This window comes from Nelumbo lutea, chromosome 2 (assembly GCF_056320005.1).
Source record: "Nelumbo lutea isolate HS-2025 chromosome 2, American lotus-T2T, whole genome shotgun sequence".
NCBI lineage: Eukaryota > Viridiplantae > Streptophyta > Magnoliopsida > Proteales > Nelumbonaceae > Nelumbo > Nelumbo lutea.
The window spans coordinates 91,005,001-91,025,987 of NC_142685.1; the positions used below are offsets into that span (position 1 = coordinate 91,005,001).

The 20,987-nt window shown below is 38.5% G+C and overlaps 1 pseudogene across 1 annotated transcript in view; it reads right to left on the bottom strand.

Moving 5' to 3' along the window:
- The window catches only part of LOC148871817 (pyruvate kinase 1, cytosolic-like), a 41,072-nt pseudogene extending 20,323 nt beyond the window's left edge, over positions 1-20,749 (bottom strand). The window contains exons 1-7 of the transcript XR_016106950.1: positions 20,519-20,749; positions 19,601-19,697; positions 19,413-19,510; positions 17,399-17,554; positions 17,192-17,269; positions 16,955-17,087; positions 13,445-13,525 (exon numbers count right to left, since the gene is read on the bottom strand). The product of XR_016106950.1 is annotated as a pyruvate kinase 1, cytosolic-like (transcript). The remainder of the gene's footprint in view (positions 1-13,444; positions 13,526-16,954; positions 17,088-17,191; positions 17,270-17,398; positions 17,555-19,412; positions 19,511-19,600; positions 19,698-20,518) is intronic.
- Between the last annotated feature and the right edge of the window lie 238 nt (positions 20,750-20,987).

A 20,987-nucleotide genomic window follows, 5' to 3' on the forward strand; every position in this document is an offset into this window, starting at 1 on the left:
ATTGCAAAGAGAACCTCCTGAAACAACCTTCCTTCACTATATAAAATGGAGGTTGACAGGGTTGCAATAATGCACGATTTTTTTACTTTGTCACTAAAAAGGTGGTTTGAGCCTTTCAATTGGCATGGAAGTTATTTGGAGATGAAGAAGGTCTGAAATTGATGTACAAGATTTTTTTTGAAGAATAAAGAAGAAAAAAATTTATTAAAAAAAGAAACAGTACATTCCAATCAGGTGTTGAGTCAACACATCAAAACATCAAGCCAAACTAAAAAGATTCACATTACAAGGAGATCCTAAAAGATCTCTATAAAATCTGAACTGCTGATTTTCTCAAATTCTTGAAGAGAAAGAGACCACTTGTGATATGCTTTCCACCCCAGGCCACAGTCGCTTCCAAGATCTTTCCAACCAAGAGCCCAGCCAGCTCCCCTATTTTCCTGAAATCTCGGAATCCCATAGTATGGCCAACCCCCCTGCCAACCCAACCACATTTAACTCCACCCACTCTCCCCAACCTCTCCTCCAAATCTCATCCTTATGGCAAAAGATTGCAGCTTCATTTCCTGCAGGAGCACTACGTCAAGCTTCTGATTTCAAATCACATTACTCACCGAAGACCTCTGGCTCCTTTCCCTCAATCCCAAGCATCCCATCTTAGCATTTTCATTCTTCACCCCTCCCTCCCTCTTCTCTTCCTACTCAGTACAATTCCCCTAACTCTTCATTTACAGCTTGGTCTTCCTCCCCTCCTTCTTGGAAAGCTGATGATTGATGTATGGGATCCATGGACAAATAGATTGAAGAATGTCTATAGAAAATCTGGACATTGTGAAAGAAATTCTAGAATAGAATTTTAGTCCTAGTGACAGAATCATCATAATCTAAGCATTGTTCCACCTTTAAGGGGTTGGCTGCCTAACAAGAAAAATGAGAAGTCTAAAATATTATTAGACAAGTTGAAGATTCAATCTGTAATTTTGTGTTAAACACTTAACAAATTAACATTGATCCTGGTAATATTCAGCCAAGGCCATTGACAGAGCCCCAAGATGAGCTGGTTGTTGAGTCTGATGCACAGAACTGGTGAATCAGTGAAGGTGATGTCCATGCCATATATTGTCAAATTGTTCCTTAGAATGCAGTAAGAAAGATGAGCCCTTTAGATTTCAGCATGTCTAGTTCAGAATGCAAATTGGATTGAATTTGCCCATTCTAGTAAGAATACTTCCTGTTCTTTTATTCAATATGTTTGTGGTTTCTTAATTCCCTAATCAAAACTCAAGGACTTTTTTATTCTCTTAATCGAACACAAAAAAGTTTATACTTAAAGTTATTTGTCCATTATTTGGTCTCAATCCAAGTTGAAGAGAAGACTATGTCAAATCCATCATTCTACTTGATTTTGGCATACCAAACAAGCTTAATGTTGCACTTACCATGCTGAGTCCATGATGAGACTATCTGTTTTTTTTATTTTATAAATTTAAAATTAGAGAATATTTATTTTGGATGCACTGGTTTTTATTAGAAATTCAGATAAAATTTCTATTGATCAAAAGTTCATTTTTAGAAGATCTATAGGATTGTCTACAAATAAGGAAATAAGTCAAAGTTTAATTTTTGGGGTGTTAAAGGAAAGTGTCCCATGCGATATACTGATCTATAAATATGGGAACATTCTTTGTAATTGATCCAATTAATAATTGGGAATTGAATGAAGCTTTGTTTTGCTTTTGCTTAGATATGATGCTCGGGAGAAGTAATTTTTCCTCTTTGTTCTTACTGCATTGAAGGCATCATACTGAAGCTTTATGTGACTCCATGCATAATTTGGGAAGAGAAGTGTGAGTGTTTGACTATTATGTAAGAGATGCAAATGATAGAACTAGGAGAACAGCATTGATGAGAAAGTGATGATTTCCAGTAACTTATCCAAGGGACAGTAGTCAATGCCGTTGAAGATTAATTAGTTTTATGATGTTTTTCTGAGTAGATGTTTTACATTAGTTGTTAGACAGGAGGTGGGGACCACAGTAGTTATGTGAGTCCAAATTTTATTATGTTTTTTGAGTGTTATATATGCTATTTTATGTTTTGCCGCCCTATAAGGGCATAGTTGTCTTTGTACTGTTCTATTATTTTAGTATAAATAATAAGTGAAGGGGGCGGCCAAATTATTGCTCTTTTCTTTTCAACTTCTCTTATTCTCCTTCTCTCTTCCTTCTCTCTTCAAGAAACTACTTTCTTTCATATTTTTTAATTCAGCAGATTCCTACTTGGTATCAGAGCATCGGCTAGGGTTTCTTCAAGCATTCTCATGCAGCCCTAGATCAGCCGACTGCATGAAGTAGTAAAGGGATGATCGATCTGCTATAGATTGCCCAGTTCTTGGAGTTTTTGGTGGGATCTAGACATTAGGAAGGTGATCTACTGTTCGGCATCAAAATTAGGAAGAACTGGAGTACGGGGAAGAGTCCCAGAAAAGTTGAACTCTTTGTTTTTGATATGATCTTGGGGGCGCAGGTATTGTTAGTTTTCTTTTGATTTTCTGAAGAGGGTGGTTTGGTTTCTGAAATTTTCTAGGCCTCCCAGACTGATCGATTCACTTTTCTCTCTGTTGGGAGGCATGGGGAGGAGAGATTTCCCTCCAGCTAGGGTTTTCTTCTTCCGGAAGGGTTGGTTTCTGTGCGTGTGGAATTAAATTTTTTTTTAAGGTCTCCAATCTATTTTTTCTTACTGTTGAACTGTTTAAAGTAAAATGGAGAGTTGGAATACCGAGATGAAATCTACTGGTACTGTGGGATTGGGTGTTGGAGGTAGTAGTGATATTTTTGGGTCTGGGATCATTACTACAGTAAAACTTGATGGTACAAATTATTTGGAGTGGGCACAATCATCTAAGATGGCTATTGGGGCCTGTGGAAAATTAGGGTATCTCATTGGGGAGGAGAAGAAACCTGATACAGACTCTTCCCAATGGGTGCAAGAGAATTACATGGTAATGTCCTGGCTGTGTAATTCTATGTTACCTCTGTTGAGCAAGAACTAGAGAAGAGAGAAGAGGAGAGGAGAATAGAGAGGGAGAGAAGAGAGGAGACTCGAGTGGACTGAGAGCTCTCCTTAACTCAGTGGGCGAGAGTTAGTATTATTATTTTTACTGGCCCAGTCGTACAACATAAAGACAAGAGAAAATTACAATAGTACCCTTGTGGTACTAAACCTAACATAAACAACTGTTAACACTCCCCCTCAAGTTGGAGCATAGATATCAATCATACCCAACTTGCCACACAGATCATGATGTCTGGAATGGTTTAGACTCTTTGTAAAGATGTCTGCAAGTTGGTTCTCAGAATTGACATAGGGAGTACACACTTCGCCTGTGATGACTTTCTCTCTGATAAAATGCTTGTCAACTTCAATGTGTTTTGTTCTATCTTGTAGCACCGGATTGGCGGCAATGTTTATAGCTGCTTTGTTATCACAGAATAGAGACATAGGTTTGTCCACTAAGAAGCCCAACTCACTCAACAAATTCATTATCCACATGCCTTCAGCTACCCCGTGGGCCATAGCACGATATTCAGCTTCAGCACTGGATCTAGCCACAACATTTTTCTTTTTACTCATCCATGTAACAAGGTTCCCTCCTATAAATGTGCAATAGCCACTAGTAGACTTTCTGTCACTTTGGGATCCAGCCCAATCTGCATCTGTATAAACCTCAACTTTTAAATGTCCGTGCTTTTGAAATAACAAACCAGCAACCGGATACTTCTTTAGATATCGGAGGATTCTCTCTGCTGCTTCAAGATGAGAGAACCTAGGAGCATGCATGAACTGACTGAGGACACCAACAACATATGCAATGTTTGGGCGAGTCATAGAAAGGTATAACAACCTCCCTACAAGCCTCTGAAACTGTTTCACATCCTTGAGATGTTCACCTCGGCTGTCACCAAACTTATGGTTGGGGTCAATGGGAGAGTCAATTGGCTTCACCCCCATATTCCCTATGTCTTGAAGTAAATCTAGGACATATTTCCTTTGAGAGATGAAAATACCTTTCTTTGATCGGGCAACTTCAATTCCAAGGAAGTATCTGGCAGGTCCTAGATCCTTCACTTCAAACTGAGTGGCAAGAAAGAACTTCAACCTCTGAATTTCATCCTCCCAGTCACCAGTAACAATTATGTCATCTACATATACAATTAGGGCAGCAATTTTACCTTCTCCTCTTTTCACAAACAGTGTGTGATCTGATTGACATTGCTTGTATCCTTTCTGCTGAACTGCCACATGGAATTTGCTTAACTAAGCTCTTGGTGATTGTTTCAGCCTGTATAAAGACTTCTTCAACTTGCACACTTTCTGTTCATTCCCTTGAGCCAAAAACCCAGGGGGTTGAATCATGTAAACTTCCTCTTCAAGGTCACCATTCAGGAAAGCATTCTTGATGTCAAGCTTATGTAAATCCCAGTCCAAATTAGCAGCAAGGGAGAAAAGGACTCTAATGGAGTTCATCTTGGCAACAGGAGCAAAAGTTTCAACATAATCAACTCCATACACTTGAGTAAACCCCTTTGCCACTAAACGAGCTTTGTACCTCTCCACTGTTCCATCAACCCTATGTTTGACAGCAAACACACATTTACATCCAACTGGAACCTTTCCCTTAGGAAGATCAACAATATCCCATGTGCCATTCTTATGAAGGGCATTAATTTCTTCCTTCATGGCATTCGTCCATTCAGGAACTGAAAGAGCTTCTGCCACATTCTTAGGGATAGGAACATTATCAATGGAAGTAAGAAAAGCACGGAATGAGGGTGAAATGTTCTCATAGGAAACAAAGTTGGAAATGGGATGTTTAGTGGTGCACAATCTAACACCCTTCCTATGAGCAATAGGACAGTCAAGGTCATTAGCAGCAGAGGGATCATTTTCAATAGATTCAAGGACATCATTGGGAGCCAAAATACCTGAGTGAGTATGATCCTCCCCCGAAGAGTCTGGTGGCACTGGAGGTACAACTTCCGGATTTTTCATAGCTCTTGAATTTGGTTGGCCTTTTGCGACGCGAGAAAAAACACGGAAAGGCGGAGGGTCAGGAAGAGAAGGGGAAGAAGGATTAGGAAGAGGAGACTGAGCCAATGGCAAAGAATTAGGAAGAGGAGGAAGCTGAACCAGTTTCTCCTCATGTCTACACTCTCCCTGAGGAGAAACAGGAAAGAAAGGCTCATCTTCAAAGAAAGAAACATCCATGGAGACATTGAATTTCCGAGAAACAGGATCAAAACAACGGTATCCGTTCTAGTGAAGGAGTAACCAAGAAATATGCAAAGGATAGCACGGGAATCCAATTTCCCACAGGTGGGAGACAAATTTTGGACAAAACACCGACAACCAAAGACACGAGGAGGAATAGAAAGAAGGGAAGCCTTAGGAAAGAGAAGTTGATGTGGGGCTTTGTACTCTAACCAATGAGAGGGCATACGATTTATAAGGTAAGCGGAACAAAGAACAACTTCAAGCCAAAAACGTTTGGGGACATTCATATGAAGTAGTAAACCCTGAGCCACTTCAAGGAGATGTTGGTTCTTCTGTTCGGCCACACCATTTTGTTGTGGCGTGCAGGCACAAGAGCTACGGTGAAGAGAACCACACAAAGCAAAAAATTCTGTGAAGTCACTATAAAAAAATTCTTTGGCATTATCTGATTGAAAAATTTGAATTTCAATATGAAATTGAGTAAAGACCATCCACTGGAAATTTTGAATGATTTTTTGTACTTCCTCTCTGGTTCGCATCAGGTATACCCAAGTATATCTAGAATAATCATCAATGAGGGTAATGAAATACTTGTAGCCACTCTCAGATGATAAAGTAACAGGGCCCCATACATCAGAACGAACAATGTGAAAAGGAGATTCAGATTTACTATTTCTTTGAAGAAACTGAGTTCTACAATGTTTACTTAACTGACACGTTTGACAAGAAAAATCAAAAATAGACATTGACTTAAACAGTTCTGGAAATACAACTTTCAAAGATTGAAAAGACAAATGACCTACACGACAATGCCATAAATAGAGTCTTCTTGCAGGATTGACTCATAGACTCTGTAACATGAAGACCAGCCTTATTCTCCAGCATGTAAAGTCCATCAACCATACATCCTCTACCAATCGTCCTCCCCGAGGCCAGATCCTGAATCACACAATGAGAAGGGAAAAAGGTCACTGAGCAATTCAAGGAATTAGTAACACTACTAACAGAAACAAATTAATGGAAAATTTTGGAACATGAAGGACATTAGAAAGGGTAAGACCAAGAGGAAGAGATAGGGTTCCTTGACCAGCTATGGAAGTATATGATCCATCGGCTAGTCTCACCTTGTCTCTTCCAGAAAAAAGGTGATAGGTTTGAAAGTAAGAGGACGTACTAGTCATGTGTTTTGACGCTCTAGAATCAATGATCCATAGAGAGCGGTGTGAGAAGTAACATGGAAAGTTGTGGCAGGGTTACCTGACGTAGATGCAAATGAGGTTGAGGGAGGAGCATCCATCTGACGAAGTGCTCTACCATAGAGCTCTAAATGGTCACGGAAGGAATTTATAATATCCTCCCTCGGGTCAGATCTAGTGAGATGTGTCTGAGTCACAATAGAAGTGGAGGGCTGATTCTCCCGAGTAACCATGTTGGCCATGTGATGTTTCTTTGTACCTTGTTATCCGAGCCTCTTATTCACCTTTGAACCTTGCTTCTTAGTCAGATCTTGAGCCCATTTTTGTTTCCCATGAAGATCCCAACAGGTATCTTTGGTGTGTCGGGATTTCTGGCAATGAGTGCACCACAATTTATCCTTATCTTCAGTTTTTTTTTTTTTTTTTTTTCTGGAGATCTCCTTTCCTAGAAGAAGATCCCACACTAGTAGAAGCACTCTCTTTTGCTACCAACACAACTACATCCCCACCAGGGATGTTCATCAAATTTCTTCTGCTCTCTTCAGATTGTACAAGGGCATAAACTTCTTGAACTAATGAGAGATCCTTAGAGCTGAGAATCTGAACTCTATAGATTCATACATAGGATTCAGACCATGTAAGAAGGCAAACACCCTTTGTTGGGAGACAAGTTGCTTGTACATTTTTGCATCCTCATCACACTTCCAATCCACACTCTAGTAATGGTCCAACTCTTTCCAGACAGAGGTCAAGTCAAAGTAATATGCAGATAAAGACCTCTCCCCATGTCTACAAGTGGATGATGCTGCCTGCAGTTGATAAATTTTGGCATAGTGTCACAATTTTGAATAAGTAGATTTTGCTTGTTCCCAAATCTCATTTGTAGTTTCAGCCCACATGAAGTTTTTTCTTATTTGTGGTTGCATGGAGATCAAGAGCCACAACATAACCATACTGTTCTCCTGAGCCCATCTATCATATTCAGCATTCTCAGAGAGTGGTTCTTTGATTCTTCCATTTATATAGCCTATTTTCCCCCTTGCAGTGATGTATAATTTGATCCCTCTTGACTACTCTAGGTAATTTAAACCATCAAGAGGGACAACTGCCATAGGAAAGGATAGGTCACCCCCACCCATTCCATTCAGCATTGAGGAAACTCCAAATGTGGCTGAATCTTCACTACTCATGATATCGGGATTAAAAAAGAGGAACCAAATGAATACTGCCATACAAGGCTATTGCTGAAAACAGGTCCTTCTGACCTACGGTTTCACTGGGAGTAAAGGCTGAACCCTGTTGATGCAACATTGGAACAAGTCTGTACGACCTACAATCCTTTTAGGAAACTAAAAAAAAAATACTGCAGTTGCAGTACATCACTAGGTCTGAATGACCTACAAATGAACCGAGGTCATATGACCTCCCAACAGAATGAAAAAGATGGTGGAGTTCACCACACAATCGGCAGGCCTGATAGCCAAACAGTGACTGGGATTAACAGGGTAGCCGAACAGTCAATCAATAAGATCAATACAACATCAGCTTCAGGGCATCAACAGTCCATTATAGGGTTGAAGGAATAAAAAAAAACTCAGTTGAATACAGCAGCTTGTTAAGGAATACAGTCAATCAACAGTCCATCAATCGGCTGAACATTCAATCAATAACCAGTCAATCAGTAGGGCAGCCGAATAGTAGATGACCAGTACCTCTTTTAACTTCAAAAGATAGCTTCTCTGTAAGCTAGAACTCCCTCTACGAACCTCAAGAGATAACCTCTCTACAGTCAAACAGACAGTGGATGCAACTTCTGGGCTGGAAGATGAAAGGTCTCTATGACTTCTGGGTCGAACTGAGTACACCAGATTAGCAGTTCGATGGAGCCAGCTCGGGAAGATGAAAGGTCTCTATGACTTATGGGTCGAACTGAGTACTCCAGATTAGCAGTTCGATGGAGCTAGCTTTGGGAGATGAAGAGTCTCTATAACTTCTGGACTAGAATATGAAGACAACCATCTGCTCGACATTCAACAACAGGTTTGCTTGACACCACCCTTTAGGCCTGGACGATTTGCTCTGATACCATGTTGAGCAAGAACTAGAGAAGAGAGGAGAGGAGAGGAGAATAGAGAGGGAGAGAAGAGAGGAGGCTCGAGTGGACTGAGAGCCCTCCTTAACTCAGTGGGCGAGAGTTAGTATTATTATTTATACTGGCTTAGTAGTACAACATAAAGACAAGAGAAAATTACAATAGTACCCTTGCCGTACTAATCCTGAGAACATAAACAACTGTTAACAACCTCATATTGCAAAAAATTTCCTATGGGCTAATACTGCTAAGGAGCTTTGGGATGGAGTGACTGAGACCTACTCTTAGAAGCAAAATGAAGCCATAGCCTATCAGTTAAGAAATCAGGTAATAAGTATGAAACAGGGAGAAAAACCTCTTGTTGTGTATTTCTCCATGCTGAAAACCCTATGGCAGGAAATAAATCACTTAGAAACTGTGGTATGGGAAAGTGTAAATGATGCAACAACTTATCACAGACTGGTAGAGAGGAATAGGGTTTTTGAATTATTGGCAGTGTTGAACCCTGAATTTGACATTGCTAGGCAGCATATTCTTTCTAGGGATGGTGTGACACTCTCTCGGGCCTATGCTTTTGTCTCTGGAGAGGAGAGTAGGAGGAATGTAATGCTGAGACAGCCTAGGATTGACCAGTCGGCTATGGTTGGTACAACAAAACCTAAGCCGAATGGAGTCAGGGGGAGTAGTGAGACTAGAAGGGAAGATAAGAAGGACTTGGTGTGTGATTATTGCAAGAAGCCTAAGCATACTAGGGACACTTGTTGGAAACTTCATCCAAATCTTATGCCTGTTCGGATAAGAAACAAGAAGGGAAATGCAAATGTAGCCACTACAGGAGACTCTTTAGCCCCTCTCTCCCAAATTGATTGGGAACCCATTGCAGTAGCAGCAGTGAGAACAGAATTGGAGAGGTTTGGACAACCTATGAGTAAGAAAGATTCACCCAGCTCTAGCCTTCTAGATGGACAATAGAATGCAGGAACCAACTACACCACTTCCTTTGCACATATAGGTATTTCATATGCAACCGCAAATCTTGCATCCACTTCAGGTAAGGAGGGACCTCCCTAGATTATAGACTCAGGAGCATCTGAGCATATGACTAATGCCCCTACCATTTTCAATTCCTATCAGTTGTGCTCTGGTAGAGACAGAGTCTCTACAACAGATGGTTCACATATGCCCATTGTTGGGAAGGGGACAGTTAGAGTGACCAATGATATAATTTTGTCTTCTGTTTTACACGTCCCTAGACTTCATACCAACCTACTGCCTGTTAGTTCTTTGACAAAAATTTGAATTGTTTTGTGACCTTTCTTTCTGGTAATTGTGTTTCACAGGGTCTAGAGTCAAAGAAGATGGTTGAGAGTGGTCGTGAGGTGAATGGAGTCTACCTTCTGGATGAGATTCCAAGACATCAGGGCCATCATGCTAGCAGCATCAATAGTAGTGGGTCAGAGTCAGTGAACCAGATTATGCTTTGGCACAATCGCTTGGGACATCTTTCTTTTAGTTCTTTGAAATGTCTTTTCCCAAATTTGTTTGAGTCTGTTCAATTATCTACTTTGGAGTGTGAGAGTTGTCAGTTAGGAAAGCATTGTAGACAGTCTTTTAAACCATGTAATAAAAGAAGCACTACTTTTAATATTGCTCACACTGATGTATGGGGGCCATATCAAATCCCTTCCATGGGAGGATTTCGTTACTTTCTCTTGTTTGTAGATGATTATACACGACATTCTTGGATATATTTGATGAGATCACATGATGAGGTTCCTAACTTAGTACGACAATTCCACCAGATGGTCACACAATTTGGAATGAGAACTAAGGCTTTTAGATCAGATAATGCCAGAGAGTACTTTGAGAAGGACCTAACCACATATCTCTTAGAACATGGTGTAGTTCATCAGAGCAGTTGTGCATATACACCGCAACAGAATGGAGTTACTGAGAGGAAAAACAGACACATTGTGGACGTGGCAAGGAATCTTATGGTGTGTGCTTTAGTTCCTGTGCAGTTCTGGGGAGATGCAGTTCTTACAGCCATTCATATGATTAACTGTGTTCCTTCATGGACTTTGGGGTTTAAGGTGCCATTTAGCCTTCTTTTTCCAGATGGAGAGATATTTCATATACCTCTGAGGGTTTTTGGTTGTATTTCTTTTGTTCACATTCTTAGCCCTCATCGCAAGAAATTGGATCCTAAGCCCAAGAAATGTGTTTTTCTTGGGTATGCTTAGAACCAAAAGGGGTATTGTTGTTATGCCCTAGTGTCGAGGAGTAGATTTGTCACTATGGATGTTACCTTTTTTGAATCCGCATTCTTTTTCTCAAGTGGTTCTCCTCAGGGGGAGAGTTTTGGGGAGGAGAACTCACAATTTGTTCCTCTTCTTGTTTCTGTGGTGCCTCCATCAGTTCAGCCAGCATCTACATCAGTTTAGCCACCACCTGCAGCATCAGTTCAGCTAGCACCTGCACCTCCAGTTTCATTACCTGAGCCACTACAGGCAGCCTCACAGTAATATCAGCGCTGGCAGATGATGGTTGACTCCACACATCCTCGACCCACACCACTTTCTGTCAGTCCTTCTGAAACTCCAGATTCGGTAGATACAGTTCCAGGTATTCCTCTTGAGCCTGAGCCTGTTATGTTTTCTGAAGATAATGTTTATGTTCCTAACACCATTGTTGCAGCTGATCCCACTGAACTTGATCTTCCCATTGCACTTCGTAAAGGGAAGAGAAAGTGTACAACCCACTGCATTTCACACCATCTTTCCTACAATGCCTTATCACCCTCCTACCATGCTTTTCTTTCTTCCCTGGATTCTGTGTCTATACCCAATAATGTTACTGAGGCTCTCTCCAAACCTGAGTGGAAAACAGCCATGCAAGATGAGATGGATGCTTTGGTCAAAAACCAAACTTGGGAAATAGTTGATCTCCCCCCAGACAAGGAGACAGTCGGATGTCGATGGGTATTCACAATGAAGTATAAGGCCGATGGCAAGATAGAGAGGTACAAGGCAAGGTTGGTAGCAAAAGGGTATACTCAGACCTATGGTGTTGATTATCTGGAAACCTTTGCACCAGTAGCTAAGACGAGTTCAATTCGTATCCTTTTATCTCTAGTAGCCACCTATTCATGGCCCTTGTTCCAGCTTGATGTCAAAAATTCTTTCCTCAATGGTGACTTACAGGAGGAGGTATATATGGACATTCCAGTAGGCTTTTATGAAAATGTTGGTAAAGGAAAGGTGTGCAGACTCAGAAAATCTCTGTATGGAGTCTATGGACTGAAACAGTCACCTAGGGCTTGGCTTGACAGTTTCAGAGGGGTACTCATCCATTTTAGATACACACAAACACAGTCTGATCACACCCTCTTTGTGAAGAGGAGAGATGCTTTGGTGTCAATTCTGATCGTGTATGTGGATGACATAGTGGTGATAGGAAATGATCTGGAGGAGATTGATGATCTCAAAAAATCATTGCAATAAGAATTTGAGATCAAAGATCTTGGTGAGCTCAAATACTTCTTAGGGATTGAAGTTGCAAGATCCAAGCATGGGATCTTTATTTCACAGAGAAAGTATGTACTTGACCTACTACAAGAGACTGGGAAGTTGGGGACCAAACCAGAAGACACTCCTATTGGTCCAAATCACAGAATTAATGATGTGGATGGTGAATTGGTAAAGGATGTGGGGAGATATCCGTCTCATGGCCTCTTTTTTTTCCTTCTTCCTCCCTATTTACTCTTAAGGTCTATGCTAATGCTGATTTGGCTGGGTGCCCTGACACTAGATACTCTACTACAGGATGGTGTATCTTTCTTGGAGACTCCTTGGTATCATGGTAGTGTAAGAAAGAACAAATTGTTTCTATATCCTCCATTGAATTAGAGTACCGTGCAATGTCCTCTGCCTGTAGCGAATTGATGTTGCTTTATACTCTCTTGGAGGACATTGGTCTTTCTTATTCTTCCCCCACCCCTCTCTATGGAGTCAATGTTAGTGCAATCAAGATTGCTTCAAATCCAGTATTCCATGATAGAACAAAACTTGTTGAGGTTGATTGTCACTTTATCAAGGATCAATATCTTGTAGGCCATGTCACCCTTTATCACGTGTCTTCTGGTCTTCAACTAATAGATCTCTTTACCAAAGCTTTGACAAGTGTTCACCATCAATGTCTCAGTGACAACCCGATGCTTATTTCTTGACATTAGTTTGAGGGGGGTGTAGAGATATGGGGTGACTCCCCTTGTGAGTGGGACCATGTTTATATTGTACATTGTTTGTGCCTTGTTGTAATTCCTTTTCCCTTTATTTCTTGTATTTGTCTTTCTCAGTTTCTCTCGTATGTGAGGGGCACAACTGTCCTTTCACACTTCTTTTTAAGTTAATATAATTTATTCCTTTCTGCGTGCATGAATCTAACACACTCTGAAGCAATTCTGTGTTGTTTGAACTGCTCTAATAGTTCTAATATTCATCCTGTATGTTTCAATCTTTGTAACTCAGTTATGACAAATTACCAACCAAAAAAATTCATGCCAACATTCCAGAAAGACTAGTTTCAAAAATCTCGGTATAGTAACCAGGAGATGGTAAAACTGTTTCAAAATATGATACTTTAATGGAGAAACAACTTTTATATGGTTTTATAATTGTAACTTTCAGTATAGATTCAAGTCCTCTAGCTTTCAAATGCTTTTGTATATAATAATGTGATCGCAATTAAAACATCCATCTCTACTAAACGATATAGTTCAGTGATCACAATTAAAAGAATAAATTTATGTAACAAAGGGCAAAACTGCACATATTTCCTCTATAGCAATAACAATGCTATCTAAACACCAAAAAATACAAACCGCTCGGACATCTTCCACATGGCGGGTGTATGAAAGAGAAATTAAATCAACATTATTATGGGAACCCCAGGTAGATATCACCTGTTACATTTTGAAAGAAAAGAAATGGGTAAAGTAGTGCTCACAACTCAAAGAAACATTGTAAATTTATAGAAATGATGAAAAGACTGAAAATATTAGAGGTCTTCAACAAACCTTTAAAGAAAGAATAAGAATAACTACACACTCATTATACAACCAAAAAAAAAAAAACTATTTAAAATAGGAAACATAAACTATAGTAAGTGGCATATGCCATTACCCATGTCTAGTACCCCTAGAATCCAAGCTATACATGCATAAATAATTCATAGCCATGACGATAAGGTATGCATTATCACAAAGATACAACAAACATTTATTCATGCTCAATTTAGTGTTTCAAATATTTTTGTTTCAGTCTGTTGCTTTCTTAAGTTTTAGAAAAAAACTATCCCCTTTTACTATTTTTAATGTAAAGATCCTTCTTTTCTCTATTATGCATTTCTTGAGTTGTAGTTGGCATGATTCCATATTCCAACGGAAATCATGAAATTTATGCTATTGGTATAATATTTCAATTGAAACAGTCAAAACTTACTGAAATTTGACCAAACATTATAGAAATTTGGCCTACAGTTTGATTGGATAAGTCTCTTTGGCTGCTATAGATGTAGATTGTATAAGCACTTGATGATCTAATGTTTTCTGATTATTGATCTTGAAAATATAAATGTTGAATAAGAAATCAAAATATACAGAATAAAAAATGTTCAAGCGTAAACTCAAGCTTTCAAGTTAGATTCAAACTTCATTGCATATAAAAATATGTATCTATATAGCATTAAATCTAGGGAAAATTCCCGATTAGTACCCTGTACTTTGGGTCTAGTGCCACTTTGGTCCCTGAAATTTAAAACGCGACAATTCAGTACCCGAACTTTCAAAACGTGCCAATTTAGTACCTACCATTAACCAGCCATCAATTATGTGTATCACATGACATCATGTGCGACTTAAAACTTTTTGAAATTGTTAAAATTACCCTTGGAAATAAAACACTGTTCATCATCTTCTTCCTCAAGAAGATGAAACAGAGGTGTAATTCCATCTGATTTCCTGCCCAAGTTCTTTCTCAAACACATCCCAAATCTTCAGATGTGTTCTTCGTAGCCATTCAGTTGAGCAGATTTCAACTGTGTTGATCCAAGCGGCTCTATGTCCTGGTGACAGTATCAGGCCTGAAGTTGCCGATTCCATAAAGCAGGTTGGTTCAGTGAACTCCTGGATCATACTTCATTGATTGCCTGTTGACTCGCCTTTTTTATGAAGCATACGTTCCATTACTATGAACTGAAATGAAAGGATATCATTACAGTCAGAGTGCAGGGAAATGATCCTCAAACCTTGCCTGTAAAATCTACCTACACGAGGATAAATCCTGAATAAATTTACTTCTGGGAGTATTATTGTAGTGGAGTTGATAATCTGAGCAAAAGAATGACCTGGTTGCCATTTGTAATTTGAACTTCAAAAATCACAACTGCATGAAAGTGAGATTGAGACACTAACTTCTATGTCTATGATTCTCTCACTTGATCTCTCTTTCTCTTATGACTTAATTTGGAACTAGGAATTTTTGAAGGATTGCCATGGAATAAGGAATTGAACTGGATAAAAATACCAGACCAGTGTTACAGAAAGTGTCTTTATAGTGTACTAGACTAGCTGTTCAGTGGAGAGAGAGAGAGAGATAGAGCACTGCTGAAACAGTTCTCTGTTACTGCTGTTGACAGACTGTACCATTAGTTTTCTACTAATGCTTTTAGTTCTCAGATTGTACCACTCACCTTCGCCTGTTCTATTAAATGCTACTCAATGATGATTAGATTGCCTAAGTTGGTTTCTCTCTCTTTAATTTTGCACTTTTTTATCTCTATTTGACAGAATAATCTACTGATTTTGATGTGAGTTAGATGGTTGATAAAGAAAATTAGATGACACTTGAAGGGCATTTGTGTCTTTTCAAATGCCACTTAATGGCTGGTTAATGTCATTCAAAAGAATAATCTACTGATTTTGATGTGAATTAGATGGTTGATAAAGAAGATTAGATGACACTCAAAGGACATTTGTGTCTTTTCAAATGACACTAAATAGCTGGTTGATGGCAGGTACTGGATTGGCACATTTTGGGGACTAAAGTGGCACTAGACCCAAAGTACAGGGTACTAATCAGGAATTTTCCCTTAAATCTATAATAAATTCTTGTTTGTTCCTCTTTATCTCTTATATTTTGTTTAAGGGGGATGGTTTTCTTAAAATCTAGTTATCTATAATTCTGTATGTATACTACCTGTTGCAGATAAATCAATCCCAAGTTGTTTCTATCACTTAGACAATCAGTAGTACAAAGGGCCATCACTTGGTGCAATGGTAAAACCTTGGTCTGACAAGCATAAGACAAAGGGTTCAAGACTGAGAGCATCCACTTAAGAAAGAAAATTTCAAATGTTAGATCTGCAACCAGTCCATCCCTCTCAAGGTCCCAAATAGCCAGGATCAACATTGAGCAATGACCCGTTTCTAACTTAGCATTAATGAAAAGACCAGCACAAGAAGAGGCTTCCCAAGAAAAAAATCAGGAACACAATAGCAGAAAGAGTACTTGAGCTAAGATAACAGTAATCTAGCAAGAGGGGAAGGGGGAGAAGAACAGATACAGAAAAATACAGAAAATTATCCTGGTATGGGCCTTTAGTTTTAGTTTTATATTCTATGTTTCAGTTTTATATTCTGTTATGGGCCTTTAGTTATTGGGCCTGAACTGGTTTTATTATTGTACTGTCTAGGTGTTCCATCACTAATCAGGGGCACTCTAGTCCATTCATTGTATCATTCTAATATTAATATATATATATATAGTGATGTATTAGTTTCTAGGGCCGGATGGACTAAGATTTTCACCCATACACACCTCTCTTCTCTTCTCTTCTCATCTCTCCTTGCTCTTATTCTTCACCATTTCAGCAAACAAATGTGCTATCCACTAACATGATCAGAATTTTATGTTATCTATCACTGCCAAGTTTTTAAAGAATGGCCTTGATTCTAGGTTGTATAACATACGAATCAGCTCAAAACAACACCGCAGATTCCAGGTTGTTTGATGATATGATGAATATGACTTTTGTTTTTGGCATTTTGAGGGTGGTTTTTGTTATTAGGAAGCAGTTTCTATGGCTTCTCTTTTCTCTTCTTCTTGGGTGATATCTTTTTTTCGATAATTTCTTCTTGGGTGATATCTTATTACATGTTCTCGTATTCTCCTTTTTATTATTTAATAAAATTGTATACATTTTATTTAATGAAACTTTCTATTTACTGTTAAATAGTATATCTAACTCCCCAAGAAAACACAATCAGTGAGAATGATATAAAAAAAATCATACAATTTATTGTAGTAATTAGAATGAATGAAATCTATCTTACTTGTTTATCAGTTTCAGTTAAAGTAGGCAAATTGATATGGACTTGGGAAACATGCATGGTGAAAATAAATCCTGCAAGAGTGGCACTGTTCTTCACCAAACAAATGACATCTGAACCCCTTTGTCTCCACTACCTGCAAAAATGTATCATCGGAATAGAAGTTTGGCTTAAGATTATGTAGATAATCATTTTCTTCTCATAGACAAGCAATAGAGAATCTGCATGTTAAATTTTCACCTCTAGCCACACAGAGGTTGTTTCACTTCCTGTGAAAAGATATTGTCCGAGAAAAATAGTATCACCTTTCTTAACTGCCTGCAGTTCCATTGGAGACTTTATTGGTAAAGAAAAAAACATCAAGTAATAAACAGTATGACCTCTTAAGAAAATATTAAAAATAATAATGGAGGCAAACTAAAAGTTCTAGACAGACTTGGATACAACCTCAGCAAGTCCAGCATAATTAACAGTTAAGATGTCAGCTGATGGTTCCTTAGAAACATCTGGAGTAATGGTAACATGAGCATCAGCCTTCAGCTCAATCGGGTTCCCAGTTGTATTGCAAACTTGAAGTTCTGGCCCTGCGGTGTCTAGCATAACCTGAAAATGATAAACTGCATTAAAAGAAAAACAAAATATATGCCCTATAGTAGCTTCTTTTGCCAATTTCACAAATGAAACTCTGAAGGAACAGGGATGCACTAATAGAAGTAGCACTTTTAAAGCTTAGCTCCATTAAGTCCAATTTAATTGGGTGATAGTGAAGCCTAAATCAAAGCATCGTGAGAAAGGAATCACTTGGATAAGCCTACACAAGATTTTCCCAATAGAATATAGATGGAGAGTGTTCTGAAGACCAAGTAGGGCTATGTGCAAAACAGAGAAGAACCAGAAAATAAGAGAGAATGATGGAAGAAAAAAGAATCAGTCTCTCACCCCAGGCAGCTGCTACTTATATGTTCTCATTTACAACTGAAAAGACTGTCCTACCCTTATGAGTACGACAGAACTAGAGGAAACATTAAACAGCATGGTAAAAGGTCAATGCTGTTCAGCCCCAAGATTGAATCATCCCAGATGCTACAATTCCCTTTATGAAGTTACTAAATCTGGCAGATTTGGGGAAATAGAAACTATCTTGACTAGAGAAGGGCATTGGGAGATAAATCTGAATTTTAATTCTAGATTTTATTTTATATTCTATTCTAGCATATCTGTTAGGGTGTATAGGGGATTCTAGGCTACAGTGGAGCACCTAGTCACCTAGGTGTTAGAATTTCACAAACGAAAAGAAAAAAAAAATCTAAATTCTAGGTTACTTCCCTAGTTCTATATACCAACCAACATGCATATAAACTGAAAAAAAAAAATAGCCATTCTCTTTATTAATAATATCAACTTTTGTAAAATTCATGTTAAGAGTGTATTTGGTAGCTCACTCAAGAAGAAATTCATGTTAAGAGGGTATCTGGTAGCTCATCACCGGAAATGGATTCCTACCTTAATCATCATAACTCATTCCAAAATGTAGCTAAGGTGGTAATCTTGGGAGCCATTTATTCTTGGAAGGACTGTACAATGTCAGTGAGGTTACTCACCTTTTGTCCTTCCTTTGGAAATAATACCATAACTTATCATTGGAGAGAGACCAATTCAATCCTCAAACTACTTTTCATATTGTAAATGATGAAGTTGTATTGCATTTTTCTCACTTTCCTAGTATGCTTTAAGATTTCATGGATAAGAGTGCCAACAATACAGTATACACACCTGTAATTTTCTGATGAATAATTATAACTAAAATTAAAGTTCTTAAATAATTCATATTTTAAATCTTACATTCCTCCACAAATATAAACAGAAAAGAAAACTCAGGGTTCAAAAATCAGTGTTCCCAAGACAATTGAAATGGGTGTCAAGACGTGTCTGACACAACAACATCTAAAATGCTAACACATGGAGATATAGATATATAAAATTATAAATAAATTAAGAATATAAATACAACAACTAAAATATAATAAAACGAGTATAGTACAGGATACTACTCTCTATAGTACTCTAAAATCGCCCTTTCTCTTTCAAACCATTGTGTAAACCCCTCTTTTGTTTGTTTCGCACCCCTTGAACCCTTTTAAGGGTGTCCAGGTAAAATAGTAAAAAGTATAAAGTAAACCTTACAGGAGAAACAACTCTCTGAAAAGAAGGAAAAAATGAAAAAAAATAGCATTCATTCGAAAAGTAGGGTCTTGTATTGTTGGAAAAGCAAATGCTCATACAGAAAAAAAAAAAAAAAAAAAAAAAAAGAAGTTACATGTAGTGCATGAACATGCATTCGGACTATAATAGTGAAAGTGAGTATTATTGCCAGAAGTATATTTACTCCATTTGAGCTTCCATGAAATGGTAGCTAAAAGATGAAGCAGAAAGACTGAACAATCAAAAATTTATAACATACAGCACATAGCCTCTTAACATTCTTCATAGCTGTCCTCAAATTGTCAAGGGTTTCCTGGTGGTACTCTGCACTTAACCAAGAGAAATCGAACCGGGCAACTGCCAAAAACAAAGAATGTAAAGTCTACATCAGAATGGAGTTATCTTACAACTCAGATGTGAATACCAAGAAGAATCCATGAAAACCACCTGACATTCCTGCCTGTAGACATGCTTCAATCACCTCAACAGAGCGTGACTTCGGTCCAAGGGTCCCAATTATTTTGGTTAGTGATGGTATGTAGCTCTGCAGATTTCACACAAACCATTAGCAGATATTCTTCATGGCAAAAGACCAGGGAAATGTTAGGGAAACCCCAAATACTAATGTTTCTTAAGATGAGCAATAGGAAAAAGAAAAAGGACATTTCACCCATTCCTGAAGAGAAAAATGTATAACCACAATCAAGTACTGAATTCCCCCCTTTTATCTGCTTTCCCGAGGAGAGCTTTCTTTTTTTCCTTTTTTATTTTTATTTGGGAGGGATGAGCAAGAGAGCTCATGGCGAATAATGAAGACAGATTTCGAGCCATATCCACAACCAAAGACTTATCCTATTCGTCTTATCGAACTAACGGAAGTGCCATGGTCATATAAACGAACAGAGAACTTTGGAAAGTAGAACCTATGAAACCAAAATCTAACTGTAGAACTCTACAAGTAGAGTTTGGCAATTCATCGTGTGAATGATCACAAACACTCAAATGAGTGAGAAACAAACTCAATAAAAAAATCAATAAAGCAAGGACAACGACAATAATAGAACAGAAACATTCAAGGATGCAAATATGTGCAGCAACGACGAATATAGACAAAATCTTAAAACAGAGCAGGTGAAAGAATCTTTAACAACAGAAGAAGAGAAACAAATTATCAAGAATTAAAAGAAAACGAACCCAAACTAGAGTACCAGACCAAAAAAAAAAAGTAAAAAAAAATGGAGTTTCAATAGAACGACACCAAACAAAGAAATTATAAGGCGTTCATTCTTGAGATACGTAAAAGACAAGCAAAAAAAAGTCTAGCTCTTGCAGAAATGGATTCATTAGGGAGAAAGAAGAAACTACAGGCTTAGTAGACGTGAGAACTGAAGCAAGTTGCACCGGCTCTTCCACCACCATTTGACCTCCTTGCATTGTGTTCAGCCAAACAAACCGACGGCACAGAGAGAGAGAGAGAGGAAGAAGAGGTAGTAGTTGTATGATTTGTGATGAAGAATCAGGCAATTGGTTAAGTTCAGAGGTTGGAGGTTGCAGGCCTTCTCCATGTTTGTTTCTCTTCTCCATGTTCTGAGTGACGTAGTAGAATATTTCGAGAGGAATTTACTAAAACGCCCTTCTCCATGTTTAGTTTTAGAGTCAAGCTACAGAGCAGAACGGCTCGTGCAGGAATAAATTTGCAAAAAACTAGAGATCTGTCCAACTTGCAACTTACGTGAAAATTAGAATGCAGAAAGAGAATTGTTTGTTATTTAGTTCTCCTGCTCCAGCCTCCAGTCGAATCATTTGTTGCCACGTGGCAAGAATTTGCACCTAA